This window comes from Schistocerca piceifrons, chromosome 5 (genome assembly GCF_021461385.2).
Source record: "Schistocerca piceifrons isolate TAMUIC-IGC-003096 chromosome 5, iqSchPice1.1, whole genome shotgun sequence".
Taxonomy (NCBI): Eukaryota; Metazoa; Arthropoda; class Insecta; order Orthoptera; family Acrididae; genus Schistocerca; species Schistocerca piceifrons.
In genome coordinates, this window is record NC_060142.1 from 500,068,407 (window position 1) to 500,087,146 (window position 18,740).

Genomic DNA, 18,740 nt, shown 5'->3' on the forward strand with positions numbered 1-18,740 from the left:
CATTAATGCATTAAAGTTAAGTATCAAACTAATTATGTCCGCTTTCTGAATTCTAATTCCTTCTCATGTTCCAGACCTCACGTCAGTATAGTTCTTCCCTCCTCCCGCCAGCCTGCCTGAGCTAAAACGCGTGCACTTCGGTCAGCTTGTCCACTTGTGAACTGTAATTCTGATGAGTCGGTTTCCTATTCACCGTGTCTTGGCATGTATTAAACATAACTCTTCTCTCCGTCGTTACTCAACACTATAAAAATTCACATTTATAACTTCTCGTAGTACTTGTCTTTGTTTCATGCCACCCACGATGAACATACAGCAAATCGGGAGGAGAGCGAATGGTGATCGAGAGAATGGAGGTGTGGAGGGGGGGAGGGGGGAGGGGGGGGAAGGCAGAGGAATAGTCTTTTGGAAAATGTTGCTGTACATGTGAATATGATAGCTTGCGAGAGCCAGCCCAGACAAAACTCTACCATCTGGCGAGCAAGATGTATGAAACAGGCGAAATACCCTCAGACTTCAAGAAGAATATAATAATTGCAATCCCAAAGAAAGCAGGTGTCGACAGATGTGAAAATTACCGAACTATCAGTTTAATGAGCCACGGCTGCAAAATACTAACCCGAATTCTTTACAGACGAATGGAAAAACTGCTAGAATCCGACCTCGGGAAAGACCAGTTTGGATTTTGTAGAAATGTTAGAACACGTGAGGCAATACTGACCCTACGACATATCTTAAAAAATAGATTAAGGAAAGGCAAACCTACGTTTCTCGCATTTGTAGACTTACAGAAAGCTTTTGACAATGCTGACTGGAGTACTCTCTTTCAAATTCTAAAGGTGTCAGGGGTAAAATACAGGGAGCGAAAGGCTATTTACAATTTGTACAGAAACCAGATGGCAGTTATAAGAGTCGAGGGACATGATTGGGAAGCAGTGGTTGGGAAGGGAGTGAGACAGGGTTGTAGCCTATCCCCGATGTTATTCAATCTGCATATTGAGCAAGCAATAAAGGAAACAAAAGAAATATAAACTTTGAGGTTCGCCGACGACATTGTAATTCTATCAGAGACATCAAAAGGCCTGGAAGAGCAGCTGAACGGAATGGACAGTGTCTTGAAAGGAGGATATAAGATGAACATCAACAAAAGCAAAACGAGGATAATGGAATGTAGTCGAATTAAATCGGGTGATGCTGAGGGTATTAGATTAGGAAATGAGACGCTTAAAGTAGTAAATGAGTTTTGCTATTTGGGGAGCAAAATAACTGATGATGGTTGAAGTAGAGGAGATATAAAATGTAGACTGGCAATGGCAAGGAAAGCGTTTCTGAAGAAGAGAAATTTGTTAACATCGAGTATAGATTTAAGTGTCAGGAAGTCGTTTCTGAAAACATTTGTATGGAGTGTAGCCATGTATGGAAGTGAAACATGGACGATAAATAGTTTGGACAAGAAGAGAATAGAAGCTTTCGAAATGTGGTGCTACAGAAGAATGCTGAAGATTAGATGGGTAGATCACATAACTAATGAGGAGGTATTGAAGAGAATTAGGGAGAAGAGAAATTTGTGGCACACCTTGACTAGAAGAAGGGATCGGTTGGTAAGACATGTTCTGAGGCATCAAGGGATCACCAGTTGAGTATTGGAGGAAGACCAAGAGTTGAATACACTAAGCAGCTTCAGAAGGATGTAGGTTGCAGTAGGTACTGGGAGATGAAGAAGCTTGCACAGGATAGAGTAGCATGGAGAACTGCGTCAAACCAGTCTCTGGACTGAAGACCACAACAACAACAACATATATATAGTTGGGTTGTTTTGGGGAGGAGACCAAACAGCGAGGTCATCGGTCTCATCGGATTAGGGAAGGATGGGGAAGAAAGTCGGCCGTGCACTTTTCAGAGGAACCATCCCGGCATTTGCCTGAAGATATTTAGAAAAATCATGGAAAACATAAATCAGGATGGCCGGACGCGGGATTGAACCGTCGTCCTCCTGAATGCGAGTCCAGTGTGCTAACCAAACGTCACCTCGCTCGGTATATGTATATACATACTAAAGAAGGCAAGAAGACACGGTGAATAGGAAATCCACTCATCATAATTACAGAACACAAGAGGACAAAGTAGGACGAATTACTTGTCCACTTGTGTTCTGTAATTCTGATGAGTCGGTTTCCCTATTCACCGTGTCTTGGAAGGTATTAGACATAACCTTGCCTCCATCGTTACTCGGCAGAGTAAAAATGCACATTTATAACAAAGAAAAGGAGTTTATTGATGCCTTTAGCAATGAGAACATGTGCTGCTTGGTTCAAATGGCTCTAAGCACTATGGGACTTAACATCTGAGGTCATCAGTCCCCTAGACTTAAAACTACTTACACCTAACTAACCTAAGGACATAAAACACATCCATGCCCGAGACAGGATTCGATCCTGCGACCGTAGCAGCCGCGTGATTCCGGACTGAAGCGCCTAGAACCACTCGACCTCAGCGGCCGGCCTGCGCTGCTTGAAATCCTCCTACTACACTCTCCAGTCAAATTAATGAGATCACCTGTCAAAAGTCTGAACTACTGTGGCGCGGACGGCTGCCTGATGTGGAGGAAGAGAGCGAGTAAGGTTCGGTGATGTAGTGACAGGGATGTGGAGTCATACAGACTCCAGTGCTGTGGGCAGCTGCGCCATGTTTCTCGGTTGAGGATGCATGGCGCGCACAGGCCGATCGAGGTGGTCCCACAGATCCTCAGCTGAGTTTACATCCGGAGAGTTTCGTCGCCAGGGGAGCACAGTGAACTCATCCTGGTGCTCTGCGAACCACGCACATACCCTGCGTGCTGTGTGACACGTTGCATTGTCCTGCTGGTAGTTGCCATCGCGCCGAGGAAAAGCAATTTTAATACAGAGGTGGACGTGGGATAGAAGCATACTTGTGTTGACCCATTGGGCCTTCCAAAATGAAGCGATCATCGAGGGAATGCCAGGAAAACATTCTCCAGAGCTTGACGCTCCCTTCTCCGGCCTGGAACTTTCTGACGATTGGTGCAGGGAGTTTGTTTTCAGACGTTTCATGCCCTGCTTGCCAACGGCCATCTTTCCAATGGAGCATAAAACATAATTCATCGTGAAAGGTCTCCCCTCGCCACTCAGTGGACGTCCAGTCGTGCTATTGGCGTGAAAATTGCAGCCTTCGTCGCCAGCGAACAGCAGTCACCATGGGTGCATGAAATACGCGACTGCTGTGGAGGCCCACACGTAGCAACGTTCGCTGAACTCTCATTGAGGAGGTATTGTTGGTAGCCCCTTGGTTCAACTGGGCGGTCAGTTACTCAACAGGTGCTCGTCTGTTCGCCCATGAGCATCTCCGCAGCCGTCATTCACTCATGTCATCTTCGCTACGTTTACGCATTTTGACAACGACTGCATTGTTTTCCTCATCCCCCGACGCGCTTTATATACTGTCCATTGCTATGGGTGCCACTTGCCGTTCTGTGACTGGTTACTGCACGTTGACTTCGAACATCAGCGGTGGTCACGTTAATGCGGCTGGACGGTGTAGGTCCATGTTCATTATGTTAAAATTAGCACCCAGCTGTGGGGTAAGTGTGTCTTGAAATTAAATAGACCTATACACTGGAAAGCGCGCGCGCTGGCTCACATACACACACACACACACACACACACACACACACACACACACACACACACACATTCTCTCTCTCTCTCTCTCTCTCTCTCTTTCTCTCTCTCTCTGCCAGCCGTTGTGGCCGAGCGGTTCTAGGGGCTACGGTCTGGAACCGCGCAACCGCTACGGCCGCCGGTTCGAATCCTGCCTCGGACATGGATGTGTATGATGTCCTTAGGTTAGTTAGGTTTAAGTAGTTCTAGGTTCTAGGGGACTGATGACCTCAGATGTTAAATCCCATAGTGCTCAGAACCATTTGAGCCATCTCTCTCTCTCTCTCTCTCTCTCTCTCTCTCTCTCTGTCATATACACACACACACACACACATTTTACAGAAAATCTAGAAAGAACTCACTGCTTTTCATCACAAGAGGACTCAGCCAGATCTGAAAGGATGTGCACGTAGCACGGAACGGTAATGAATCACTTGACAGCTAACCTCACGGAAAAGCTGCTCACTCGTTGGCACGGTGGTGTCGATAGAGACGGACGAGAGCGATTGCGTAACTGTTCTGCTGCGTCAGATGCTTAGTGGACACTGCGGAGGACCGGGAAGGTTGTTGTACGGGACAATGACATCGACAAAATCAAATGTTCAAATGTGTGTGAAATCTTATGGGACTTAACTGCTAAGGTCATCAGTCACTAAGCTTACACACTACTTAACCTAAAGTATCCTAAGGACAAACACACACACCCATGCCCGAGGGAGGACTCGAACCTCCGCCGGGATCAGCCACACAGTCTATGACTGCAGCGCCTTAGACCGCCTTAGACCGAATGACATCGACACCTGCTAAAGTTTGAATGGAGCAGGTCTGCACCTCTTCGTCTTTGTAATACGTATTTTTACACGTTTGTTGAAGTCTGAGACTATTTCGCCTGTCTGATACATCTTGAAAACAAGCCGGTATAGTTTTCTCGTGGTTAGCTACCCCAAGAATCTCAATAATTATGAGGCAATGTCGTCCACTCCAGGCGTCTTATTTCGACTTCGGTCTTTCAGAGCTCTGTCAGGCTCTTCTCGTGGTATCATACTCCCATCTCACATGCATTTACTTCCTCTTCTCTTTCTGTAACACTGTCTTCATGTTTGTTCCCCTTATACGGACTCTTAAAGTATTCCCTCCACTTATCAGCCGTCCCTTTTATGCTTAGTATGGTCATGTCATCTGAGCTCTTAACATTCGTACAGCTGCTTGTCTTATCTCCAGCAGTCTCTTTAATTTGCGTTTACGCTGCATCTATCATTACTATAATCTTACATCTCTCTACAGCCTTGCATTTCTCGTTTAGCCACGAAAGGTAGTAAAGCTGATGAAGGGTAATAAAAAGGAGGACTGCGACTTTCTTAACTTAAAAGTGGAAACTACACGGAACAAGTGAAGCAGCTCTACCACCTATAAAGCAACATTATGCAGCATGGCAGTAAGAAGGAAGATGCCAGAAATAGACCGCCAGAGGGAAGTAAGGCTTCTTGTCCAAGAGAGCTCTGTTGGGACCTTGTCTTGAAACAGAACTGAAGTAGAAGTTCCTGTAAGTGGACGTTTGGAGCACAGCCTTGTATAGAAGTTCAATGTGGTCAGTAACAAATACGGAGAAGGAGAAAGAAGTGAAAGCATGTGCAGTGTGGTGCTATCAACGAATATAGAAAAATAAAAGGACTGAAAAAGTTCGGAGTGAAGAAATACAGAACGAAGCCTGAAGGAGAACATGTCAGAGTGACTTTTGCTGTAGCAACCCGTACCAGCTTATTTAGCATTGAAGGGCAGTAGAGGAGCAAAACAGTGGGGTTTAACAAGATCTACAATATGGTAAAGGATTAAAAAGGAAAGTTGGAGGACAGTATCAAAGTAGGCGGGAGACTGGTGACTTTAAAGAATGTCTTCCTTTCGAAGTATGTAGCCTAGGAAGAGATTGATAGCTGGTGTTTTTCCTACGCGTCCTGCAGAATAGACGCTTCTGAGTCGGTCTACAAAATTGGCAAGGTGCGAACAGGACTCGTGCATTGAGGGTTCCGTAGAAACTTAATTATGATGGTGGTAGTTCCTATTGGACCAAACTGCTAAAGTCCCTAGACTTACACACTACTTAATCTAACTTAAAGTAACTTACGCTAAGGACAGCACACACACCCATGCCCGCCCGAGGGAGGACTCCAACCTCCGACGGAGGGAGCCGCGCGAACGGTGGCAAGGCGCCCCTGACCGCTCGGCTACCCCGCGCGGCCTTAATTATGTTTATAGGCAGTTCATCCATTTCGGAAATCGACGATCTCGATGATTTTTGCCTGTTATCGACATTGATACTGGTAAGATATCGATCCCAGAGATTATAAGACCTTCCAGACTGATTTAATTTCAGTTCTAAAGTTGGATAACAAATGGCAAAAGAAACATTTGTTTCGTGTGATGTAATTACAAATCAACACTTTTCGGATGTTGTTATTTGGTCGTAGAGTGAAACCTTCCTCCCAGGCAAATTTCATGATTCTAGGTCAAAGGGAAGTGCCCTGTAGATTTTGATGGATGAGTTTGCTAGTATCGAAGTGTGTGACATAAATGGCCCCATTTTTGACTGCATTGACATAGGAGCTTCACTTGTTTTTATATTTACAAGGGACCATAGACTTTAATATGCGACATAAATACGAACTTGGTACTTTTACCCTTTGAGATTTGGGTTTTCAGCGGTCGGAGAGACAGACAGACGGATGGACAGCAAAGTAATCCAATAAGGGTTCGGTTTTTAGGCTTCGGTTTTTACCGATTAAGGTACGGAACATTAAAAACAGAAAAAAAGACTAATTCAGGGAAGCATACTTGTCCCACTGCCTTACAGCATACACCGAGTGACTTAAAAAAGTAAGCACGTGCAAGCAACGGTCCGAAGCAAATCCATGTTCTCAGTGGGTATACGGACGATTACAGTTGCAATGAGCTGGAACGCTGGAACTCCCACCAGAGTGCATTAGCGTTGAGTATGTTATCAGGCCTGACAGGACATATAATGGGCGATAGGTGCTTGGTGGACACTTGGAAGGATCAGGAGGATTGTCGTATTAGACAGTGTAACCGGCACCTGCTAAAGTTTGAATGGGGCCTCGCTGTACCTCTGCCTGTACCCGTTTGGTAGAACTGAGCAATATCCCAGGCAGGTGGGGAGTTATGATGTGGCAGGGGCCCAACGTTTGACTGCTTGAGAACGTGAAGGACGTCATGCGCATTGTCAAGGTTCTGGAAGACCGATTCTATATACAACACGGGAGGATCACACTACTGAACGCTAAACGCATCATAAGCCCTTGACATCTGAGCACAATAGCGGACTCACCTAAACGCACGGTGTCTTCCCGCACCATTGGTCGGAGACTAGCAGAAGATGGGCTCCTGTATCCGTGTCCAATGCTGCTGTTAACGCAGTAACACATGTGGCTGTGTTGGCAGTGGTACCGCACCCAGTAACTATATTAGCTGTAAATGACTCACCATGTGCATCACAAGGTCACAAGGGCGACAAAAAATGTGTGTCCGGGAGGTGCAGAGATATACCTTCTGTGGGATGTATGTGTTACACTTCCCAAAATGGACATCGTCGACACTCAAGAAATGTTCAAAACAAACCATTAACTTGCAACATGAACACTGAATGAAAAATGGCGCGCCACAGTGATAGAAAAGGTTCACACCATGAAGATTGAATGCGAGCTCCTCGGGAGTTACAAGCTGTGCCGGACGTTCAGATAGGTACCTACTCTTAAAGAATGTATATAGTACCCTATTGGTGTAACGGGTTGATGAGACCTGATGGAATGTGCTGGCATTCAACCGAATGCGAAAACAGACTGTCGTGGAGGTTATTGTGCAACTGGCTATCCTCAGCGGCATAGCTGCAGATAGTGCGATAATACGTTTCGCAGGTACGGAAAAAACAAACGTCCAGAGGCTAAATTTGTTCAGTGGTTCTAGGTGGTATGAATTGCAATGTCACACACATTCCAGGAGGAATAGTTTGCTGTAAATCTATGTGATTTTTTATATGCAAACCAGGAATCAAACAAAAGCAAGTTATTTTGACCAGCTATTGGACAAAAGCAGTGCTCGTGCCTTAGATGTAGTTCTCTTACGCCCATTTTCCCACTCTTACTTGATGTGACTTCTTGCAAGATCACGCAAACGAGATAGAATCGTAGGGGGCACAGCACTTCCGACTTCTCGCAGCACAATAAATAAATTTACAGCCAGTTAACTACCTAGATTAACAGTCGGCATAATTATATACGAACGCGTTAAGGCATTGATGTTAGTCAGTCTTCATACCTCTCCTGTTACCTCTAATTTCCAGGGTTCCTTTCATACGTATTTCCTCTTCAAATCCCGACTGGGATTATCCCGAAGGGATAAATTTTTTCATCTCATCTACAAATTTTCAGGCCGATTCCGCAGTTTGCTGTTCGTCATCAAGTAGACGCTTTGTTTGTGATTTTGTTACCTTACGTCTTCCAGTTTTGTAGCACTGTTTGAAGTTATGCAACCATCCACCGCCTCCCTTAAATCACTGTAATAATCTATGTCACGCGCAGTTTGATGTGCATTGCGTAGGGGGCCACTATCATGCACATCCTGTAAGTCGTATCGAGCATCCTTGCGACGCGTAAACACCAGCTTTTGTAATAAGCGCGCTTTGTCCCGTAGTTTTTCTTGTGCTGTACACGGTCATATTGCTGCGCACTTATTCGAAATCTTTTCATAATTGTTTTTTAATATGTTGCGGATGATCTTCCATATGCGTATTTATGTTTAGTACCCGCTCCCTGGACAACGATTGTTCGTTACTGCGTTTCACTGGAGACGGGATTTGTGGCTCCCAGCCCGACAATGATGTTGAACCACATGGCTCGACACCTGTTTCAATATCATTTTCACTTTCTAAGCACGTATCGTCATCATTGTACTCCTCATGTATATTGTCCGTACAGTCGAGCGTATACGACAACATATATTCCACTGACTCACCTTGCTGAAACGCTAACATTTTACCTGCCACTACTTTCTCACCTGCGAAATTCCTCGGGTTCCTTTCCGGTGAAATGTCAACTTCGGCAACTCTTACTGTAGATATAACGCAATGTTTTCTTTGTTTATCGTTGCCATTGCTCTGCCTATTATCAACACCACTAGCACTGTAGCACCTTCGTGAGTTACTCTCGACTACACAGTTCAACTACGCTTCGCAGCCTCATGCTGTGCGCACTACTGGATACCTCCAGTCCCGCCCGTTGTTGCCGTTAGCAGTCAATGCTGTGTTTGCATGGTGGACAGCATGAGGGGCGTCGAATTCCGTAAACATCATTGGACTTTCCCGACCTCGCACTCGAGGTCTCCCTATGTACTTATGTGGATATGGTGTCTGTTCTTTCGGACATGTACGAAAGAACAGACAACGTATCCATATAAGTATATAAGTTCTGGCAATACCGACCAGACCTTCCTCTTCTGTGCGGATGAACACACATTACCCGAACTCTTAAGGGACTTGGTAAGAATATCTTCCACGAGTAATGAGTGTGTTGGGTAGGTACACTACGAATGTAGTGCGTGGACATACACTCCTGGAAATTGAAATAAGAACACCGTGAATTCATTGTCCCAGGAAGGGGAAACTTTATTGACACATTCCTGGGGTCAGATACATCACATGATCACACTGACAGAACCACAGGCACATAGACACAGGCAACAGAGCATGCACAATGTCGGCACTAGTACAGTGTATATCCACCTTTCGCAGCAATGCAGGCTGCTATTCTCCCATGGAGACGATCGTAGAGATGCTGGATGTAGTCCTGTGGAACGGCTTGCCATGCTATTTCCACCTGGCGCCTCAGTTGGACCAGCGTTCGTGCTGGACGTGCAGACCGCGTGAGACGACGCTTCATCCAGTCCCAAACATGCTCAATGGGGGACAGATCCGGAGATCTTGCTGGCCAGGGTAGTTGACTTACACCTTCTAGAGCACGTTGGGTGGCACGAGATACATGCGGACGTGCATTGTCCTGTTGGAACAGCAAGTTCCCTTGCCGGTCTAGGAATGGTACAACGATGGGTTCGATGACGGTTTGGATGTACCGTGCACTATTCAGTGTCCCCTCGAGGATCACCAGTGCTGTACGGCCAGTGTAGGAGATCGCTCCCCACACCATGATGCCGGGTGTTGGCCCTGTGTGCCTCGGTCGTATGCAGTCCTGATTGTGGCGCTCACCTGCACGGTGCTAAACACGCATACGACCATCATTGGCACCAAGGCAGAAGCGACTCTCATCGCTGAAGACGACGCGTCTCCATTCGTCCCTCCATTCACGTCTGTCGCGACACCACTGGAGGCGGGCTGCACGATGTTGGGGCGTGAGCGGAAGACGGCCTAACGGTGTGCGGGACCGTAGCCCAGCTTCATGGAGACGGTTCCGAATGGTCCTCGCCGATACCCCAGGAGCAACAGTGTCCCTAATTTGCTGGGAAGTGGCGGTGCGGTCCCCTACGGCACTGCGTAGGATCCTACGGTCTTGGCGTGCATCCGTGCGTCGCTGCGGTCCGGTCCCAGGTCGACGGGCACGTGCACCTTCCGCCGACCACTGGCGACAACATCGATGTACTGTGGAGACCTCACGCCCCACGTGTTGAGCAATTCGGTGGTACGTCCACCCGGCCTCCCGCATGCCCACTGTACGCCCTCGCTCAAAGTCCGTCAACTGCACATACGGTTCACGTCCACGCTGTCGCGGCATGCTACCAGTGTTAAAGACTGCGATAGAGCTCCGTATGCCACGGCAAACTGGCTGACACTGACGGCGGCGGTGCACAAATGCTGCGCAGCTAGCGCCATTCGACGGCCAACACCGCGGTTCCTGGTGTGTCCGCTGTGCCGTGCGTGTGATCATTGCTTGTACAGCCCTCTCGCAGTGTCCGGAGCAAGTATGGTGGGTCTGACACACCGGTGTCAATGTGTTCTTTTTTCCATTTCCAGGAGTGTATAAGGTGAGAATATGGGTCTCGCGTGAGGCGTGCGCGAGATAGTCCCTGCAGTCGCACTATCCTCTGTGCCCTCAGTGGCTCAGCTGGATTGAGTGTCTGCCATGTAAGCAGGAGGTCCCGGGTTCGAGTCCTGGTCGGAGCACACATTTTCACCTTTCCCCGTTGATAAATATCAACGCCCGTCAGCAGCTGAAGGTATTAATGTATAATTCAAATTTCGAGGTCTTCCTTGTCGTTCTGGACTACACTGTATGATCATAGTCTGCGAGCGTGTCAACGTCAAGGGGAGAGCCCACAATATGCCATTGTTTTCGAGGTGCGTACATGTGTCATCCCTAGCTTCATGGTGTGAACTATTATGAGACCACAGCCTGTCCCATCCTTGTCGAACTAGACTTGTGACTACCTTAATGTCCTTATACATGATCTGTGATTTTTGTTCTTAAACTGTGCAAGTCCAATTTCCTTGTAAAAATGGTTCGTGGATGAATAAAAATATTACAACTGCTACACGGTATATAAATACTTCGACAGTCGGCCGATGTGGCCGAGCGGTTCTAGGCAGTTCAGCCCGGAACCGGGCGCAGGTTCGAATCCAGCCTCGGGCATGGATGTGTGCGATGTCCTTAGGTTGGTTAGTTTAAGTAGTTCTAAGTCTAGGAGACTGATGACCTCAGATGTTAAGTCCCATAGTGCTTAAAGCCACTTCGACACCTTAACTGCGGACTTACTCAGCTTTAAACAGAGAACTTAGCAATTTTCTCAGGAATAATACACAACTGCCGGATCCATACTGAAATATTTGTAACAACGAGCACCCGAAAGCCAGAGCACATTTTCGAAACACATCGTACTTCTAGAAATAAAATTACATTAATAAAGTGATTTGTAGCAGAAACTAATTTTCCTTATGAGAATTTACCTTTTTTTCGTACAGTCTGTAATACACTACTGGCCATTAAAATTGCTACACCAAGAAGAAATGCAGATGATAAACGGGTATTCATAGGACAAATATATTATACTAGAACTGACATGTGATTACATTTTCACGCAATTTGGGTGCATAGATCCTGAAAATCAGTACCCAGAACAACCACCTCTGGTCGTAATAACGGCCTTGATACGCCTGGGCATTGAGTCAAACAGAGCTTGGATGGCGTCTACAGGTACAGCCGCCCATGAAGCTTCAACACCATACCACAGCTCATCAAGAGTAGTGACTGGCGTATTGTGACGAGCCAGTTGCTCGTCCATCATTGACCAGACATTTTCAGTTGGTGAGAGATCTGGAGAATGTGCTGGCCAGGGCAGCATTCGAACATATTCTGTATCCAGAAAGGCCCGTACAGGATCTGCAACATGCGGTCGTGCATTATCCTGCTGAAATGTAGGGTTTCGCAGGGATCGAATGAAGGGTAGAGCCACGGGTCGTAACACATATGAAATGTAACGTCCACTGTTCAAAGTGCCGTCAATACGAACAAGAGGTGACCGAGACGTGTAACCAATGGCACCCTATAACATCACACCGGGTAATACGCCAGTGATGGTACGCATTTCTCCTCCTTACACGAGGCATCACAACAGGCAATGTCGGTCAACTGCTGCTTGTGTATGAGAAATCGGTTGGAAACTTCCCTCATGTCAGCACGTTGTAGGTGTCGCCACCGGCGCCAACCTTGTGTGAATGCTCTGAAAAGCTAATCATTTGCTCATCACAGCATCTTCTTCCTGTCGGTTAAATTTCGCGTCTGTAGCACGTCATCTTCGTGATGTAGCAATTTTAATGGGCAATAGTGTATTCCTGGCATCAGCAGCCGTCATATCTAGCTCCACGATTCTTTCCTTCGAGCAGTGGATGTTGCAGCATTATGGATATGACGCACTCAGTTGCGTGCGGTACCAGTAACAGATGGTACCTTTTTCGAGAGAAAGACCGCCAGAATTGTAATTTATCAATGTGATTGGCTGTTACGTTCGAAGGCTGTGCGCCAAAATGCTAACTTTCCTTCATTAATATCTTAATAAGGGTGTATCAAACTTACTCAACATTCTGGAATATGTGTCTCTAAATGGCAATCCGTCACCTACTTGCTTCCAAGATTGGAATTACGTTCATAGCTAAAAACAAAAGCTAAACGAAAAGGCAGACGAAGCTCTCCGGTTATCTTCGGAGCTCCGCCTAGAGAAAGCCTCCCAGCGAAGTAGCGGCACTGCACTGATCAGATTGGAAGGAGCAGTCACGACGAACAGACGTGTTATCGCGCGAGAATAAAAGTTATGTTTCAGTTTTATATAAATTCATTAAAATATCAGACCGGAAGGGGTTGTCACGGGACACAGACGTGTTGTCTGGTGCGGTCGGCAAAATCTTAATTTTGTGTAGCACTAATGGACTATAAGAATCTGTAATGTGTAATCTATCACTAGCGACGCAAAATAATGTTTGTAGATATATTAATAACATGTGACTTATCAAAAGCAGTGAATAATGTTTGTAACTTGCTGTTTCTCGTGTTCTGCCAAAATACAGGGTTATTACAAATTATTGAAGCGATTTCACAGCTCTACAATAACTTTATTATTTGAGATATTTTCACAATGCTTTGCACACACATACAAAAAGTCAAAAAGTTTTTTTATGCATTCACAAATGTTCGATATGTGCCCCTTTCGTGATTCGGCAGACATCAAGCCGATAATCAAGTTCCTCCCACACTAGGCGCAGCATGTCCCCATCAATGAGTTCGAAAGCATCGTTGATGCGAGCTCGCAGTTCTGGCACGTTTCTTGGTAGAGGAGGTTTAAACACTGAATCTTTCACATAACCCCACAGAAAGAAATCGCATGGGGTTAAGTCGGGAGAGCGTGGAGGCCATGACATGAATTGCTGATCATGATCTCCACCACGACCGATCCATCGGTTTCCCAGTCTCCTGTTTAAGAAATGCCGAACATCATGATGGAAGTGCGGTGGAGCACCATCCTGTTGAAAGATGAAGTCGGCGCTGTCGGTCTCCAGTTGTGGCATGAGCCAATTTTCCAGTATGTCCAGATACACGTGTCCTGTAACGTTTTTTTCGCAGAAGAAAAAGGGGCCGTAAACTTTAAACCGTGAGATTGCACAAAACACGTTAACTTTTGGTGAATTGCGAATTTGCTGCACGAATGCGTGAGGATTCTCTACCGCCCAGATTCGCACATTGTGTCTGTTCACTTCACCATTAAGAAAAAATGTTGCTTCATCACTGAAAACAGGTTTTGCACTGAACGCATCCTCTTCCATGAGCTGTTGCAACCGCGCCGAAAATTCAAAGCGTTTGACTTTGTCATCGGGTGTCAGGGCTTGTAGCAATTGTAAACGGTAAGGCTTCTGCTTTAGCCTTTTCCGTAAGATTTTCCAAACCGTCGGCTGTGGTACGTTTAGCTCCCTGCTTGCTTTATTCGTCGACTTCCGCGGGCTACGCGTGAAACTTGCCCGCCCACTGCAGGCCGACCCGTTGATTTCCTCTTACAGAGGCATCCAGAAGCTTTAAACTGCGCATACCATTGCTGAATGGAGTTAGCAGTTGGTGGATCTTTGTTGAACTTCGTCCTGAAGTGTCGTTGCACTGTTATGACTGACTGATATGTGTGCATTTCAAGCACGACATACGCTTTCTCGGCTCCTGTCGCCATTTTGTCTCACTGCGCTCTCGAGCGCTCTGGCGGCAGAAACCTGAAGTGCGGCTTCAGCCGAACAAAACTTTATGAGTTTTTCTACGTATCTGTAGTGTGTCGTGACCATATGTCAATGAATGGAGCTACAGTGAATTTATGAAATCGCTTCAATCATTTGTGATAGCCCTGTAAATACGAGTGGCATCCCTATAAAAGAAGTGAACGAACTACTTAGTTACATAACGTCAGTTCCTTTATAACGATTTATTACAAGTCCAGGACAACGGATTTACGACCTGTGTGCTGCTGTCTCCGCAAGGGTAATCTTTAGAAGACTGCAGGTTGGTCAGATCATTACAGCTTTATGCGTTTCACTCTGGGCTGTGAAAGCAACTAGGCACTAAGTGTTTAGTGCATTCCCAGAACAAATAGGATCTTTAACACATCATCTGTGGTAAGACAGAAGAAGGGAATCAAAAATCAGTATTTCTCCCTTATACCGCCGTAAGAATCAAGCTTACCCACAGCAAATTTGTAATGGATAAAGCGAAAGTAAGAAAAAGTGTGTGAATAGTATGACTCTTGAATGACGAAAAGGAAGCTGCACAGCAGGCCCTTAAGGAGTCAGCAAGTACCAGTCTATCGATAGGAAACGAGGTGTCTCAGTTTGTATCAGCCTAATTGTAGGAGCCAGTCTAAGGTGTAATCAGCACTGGCAGTATGCGGAACGCGGCGTCAGCTGGCATAAGCAGCGGTCGGTAATGGAGTTATAGCACAGGAAATTTGGTTAAAGCCCCGCCGGGCCGACGGGGGAGTTGATTAGGCCGGCGGTTCCGGGCGTGCGTGCCCAGTGCTTCCAGTCATCCCCTCCCTGTGCTTCCACAGGCTGCACTATCGAAGGGTCCTGTTATACTGTGCACGAAAGAAATACACTGCTACTCATCAAAATTGCAGCACCATGAAGAAGTCACGCAACAAACAAATTGACATGAAGTGAACTACAAGCTTGGATGTGGAAATTTCAGTATAACCGCAGAAAGTACGTTGGATTAATATCATCTACGTTCTGTATAAGAAGAAAATTTGTACAGTGGGTTTCCTGCTCAGAAATCTCTTTCTGAAAAGATTGTGTTACATCATGTGTAAGAAGGGGAAACGTCTAGCAGCCGAATCAAAACTCGAAATTGGTCGTTGGCTCTGAGCACTATGGGACTTAACATCTATAGTCATCAGTCCCCTAGAACTTAGAACTACTTAAACTTAACTAACCTAAGGACAGCACACAACACCCAGCCATCACGAGGCAGAGAAAATCCCTGACCCCGCCGGGAATCGAACCCGGGCGTGGGATTTGGTCGTTGGAGACAGTGGTTTATCGTTGTGCAAAATAGCTCGGAGCACATAAGACTGCGACGGAATATGGAGTCGATGGGGTCAGTAAAGAGCATGATCAGTGCCGTGCATAGTCAACAGCGTCACGCGACTAACGCCTCAGAGGATCGACATACCGTTCTCTCAGCAGTGCTGGATCATACAGCTACACTATGTGATCAAAAGTATCCGGACATCTGGCTGAAAATGACTTACAAGTTCGTGGCGCCATCCATCGGTAATACCGGAATTCGATGTGGTGTTGACCCACCCTTAGCCTTGATGACAGCTTCCACTCTAGCAGGCATACGTTCAGTCGGGTGCTGGAAGGTTTCTTGGGGAATGGCAGCCCATTCTTCACGGAGTGCTGCACTGAGGAGAAGTATCGATGTCGGTCGGCGAGGCCTGGCACGAAGTCGGCGTTTCAAAACATGTTCTATAGGATTCAGGTCAGGATTCCGTGCAGGTCAGTCCATTACAGGGATGTTATTGTCTTGTAACCACTCCGCCACAGGCCGTGAATTATGAACAGGTGCTCGATAGTGTTGAAAGATGCAATCGCCATCCCCGAAATGCTCTTCAACAGTGGGAAGCAAGTAGGTGTTTAAAACATCAATGTAGGCCTGTGCTGTGATAGTGCCACGCAAAACAACAAGGGGTGCAAGCCCCCTCCATGAAAAAAACGACCACACGGTAACACCACCGCCTACGAATTTTACTGTTGGCACTACACACGCTGGCAGATGACGCTCACCGGGCATTCGCCACACCCACTCTTGCCATCGGATCGCCACATCGTGTACGTGATTCGTCACACCACACAACTTTTTTCCACAGTCCAGTCGTCCAGTGCTTACGATCCTTACACCAAATGAAGCGTCGTTTGGCATTTACCTACGTGATGTGTGTCTTATGAGCAGCCGCTCGACGATGAAATCCAAGTTTCCTCACCTCCCACCTAACTGTCATAGTACTTGCAGTGGATCTTGAAGCAGCCTGGAATTCCTGTGTGATGGTCTGTACAGATATCTGCTTATAACACATTACGACCCTCTTCAACTGTCGGCGGTCACTGTCAGTCAACAGACGAGATCGGCCTGTACGGTTTTGTGCTGTACGTGTCCCTTTACGTTTGCACTTCACTATACATCGGAAACAGTGGACCTAGGGATGTTTATGAGTGTAGAAATCTCGCGTACAGACGTATGACACAAGTGACACCCAATCACCTATCACGTTCGATGTTCATGAGTTCCCCGGAATGCCCCATTCTGCTCTCTCACGATGTCTATCAGGTCGCTGATATGAAGTACCTGACAGTAGGTGGCAGCATAATGCACCTAATATGAAAAAGGTATGTTTTTAGGGGTGTCCGGATACTTTTGATCATATAGTGTACATAACGTACCTTGAGCTGAGAAACGGGCTATTCTGCAGCAAGGCAAGTTTCCGCACGAACACTTTTTTCTTGATTTATTACTAAGGTGATAATACGTTACCTGATACTTCAAAATGGGCCACGATTACACACTACAAAATGCACACTACCCCTAATTTTCTACTTTTACAACAATGGTTTTACATCTGTTTCTTTTTGTTACAGGCGTCCGAAGTAAAAAACATCGTTGTAAGTACAGAAAGTTAGTAGTAGTACATGTTGTTGTGTATAAGTGATGAAGTGCTGTCACAACAGGTGTTTACAACGTCATTCTAGGCTTTAACAGAGACTAAGTTCGTGAGTTTATTCAATATGGTGAATTTCCTTTCCCGTTTTAGTAAGGCACTCACATCCATGTGTGGCGTGGCTTGTTGTAATTCCTCTGCTGCCTCAGAGGTGGTTATAATTAAAATGCACCTACTCACGGAGGTCGAGAGTGGGCTGTTATTATCGTATGGCAGCGAAACTTGGTAGATAAGCTAATGTATTAATGCCGGCCGGATTTACACTGAAAAGCGAATTAGTTACAATTGTGGCCACGAATACAAATCTACGCTGGCCACTGTTTGTAAGACGGTGCGACATCCACGCTGTCAGTTGACAAATGATAACGTGAGTGAACAGTGCGGCTGTCGAGAAGAGAGAAGACGGTGCGCTCTTAGTACAGCTGTTTTATGTGAACGGCAGCCATTACAGTGCTGCATTGAGAGAGTATCGCAGACTGAAAGGTCTGAGGAGAGCTTTGATGTCATTAAATGGTTTTGAAGAAGCTGGTAATGAAATTCGAAAATACAGATGAGTGTGGTGTGTCACGTGGAAGACGGAGGCGTCCTATCCCGGTGGAAGTTATTGACGAGGTCGCTGTTGCTGTAACTTACCATGTAGCACAGACCCTGGATGGTGCTAGTGCTCGTCCAATGTCACAAGAATTGTCCATCCCATAGTCAACAGTATGAAGAGTTTTGCGGTCTGGATTCCCGGCGGGGTCAGGGATTTTCTCTGCCTCGTGATGACTGGGTGTTGTGTGCTGTCCTTAGGTTAGTTAGGTTTAAGTAGTTCTAAGTTCTAGGGGACTGATGACCATAGATATTAAGTCCCATAGTGCTCAGAGCCATTTGAACCTTTTTTTTTTGCGGTCTGTTTTACACTGGTACCCGTACAAGGTCCAGCCGGTGCAGCAATTGAAGCCTCATGATCCGCAGAAATGTCCTGAATTTGTTCTTCGGTTTCTGTCACGAATCGAAGTAGATTACATATGGCCGGGAAACACCGTATGATGTTACGAGGCGCATTTCAGACTTCAAAGTGCAGTGAATAGACAGATCTGCCGAACCTGGTGTACTGTCTAACATTGCCGTGCGCGGAGAACCATTGCATCGCCTTATGTGACTGTGTGTTGTGGATTCACAAGCACCTTTATTCTTGGTCCGTTATTCTTTGAACAAAATGTACTCAGAGGGTCTATCAAGTGTACTGTGACGTCTGCACGTTATAGAAACCTCCTTGTACAGCATGTGATTCCTGCTTTGGAAGAGTGCAGCCACTATTTTTAT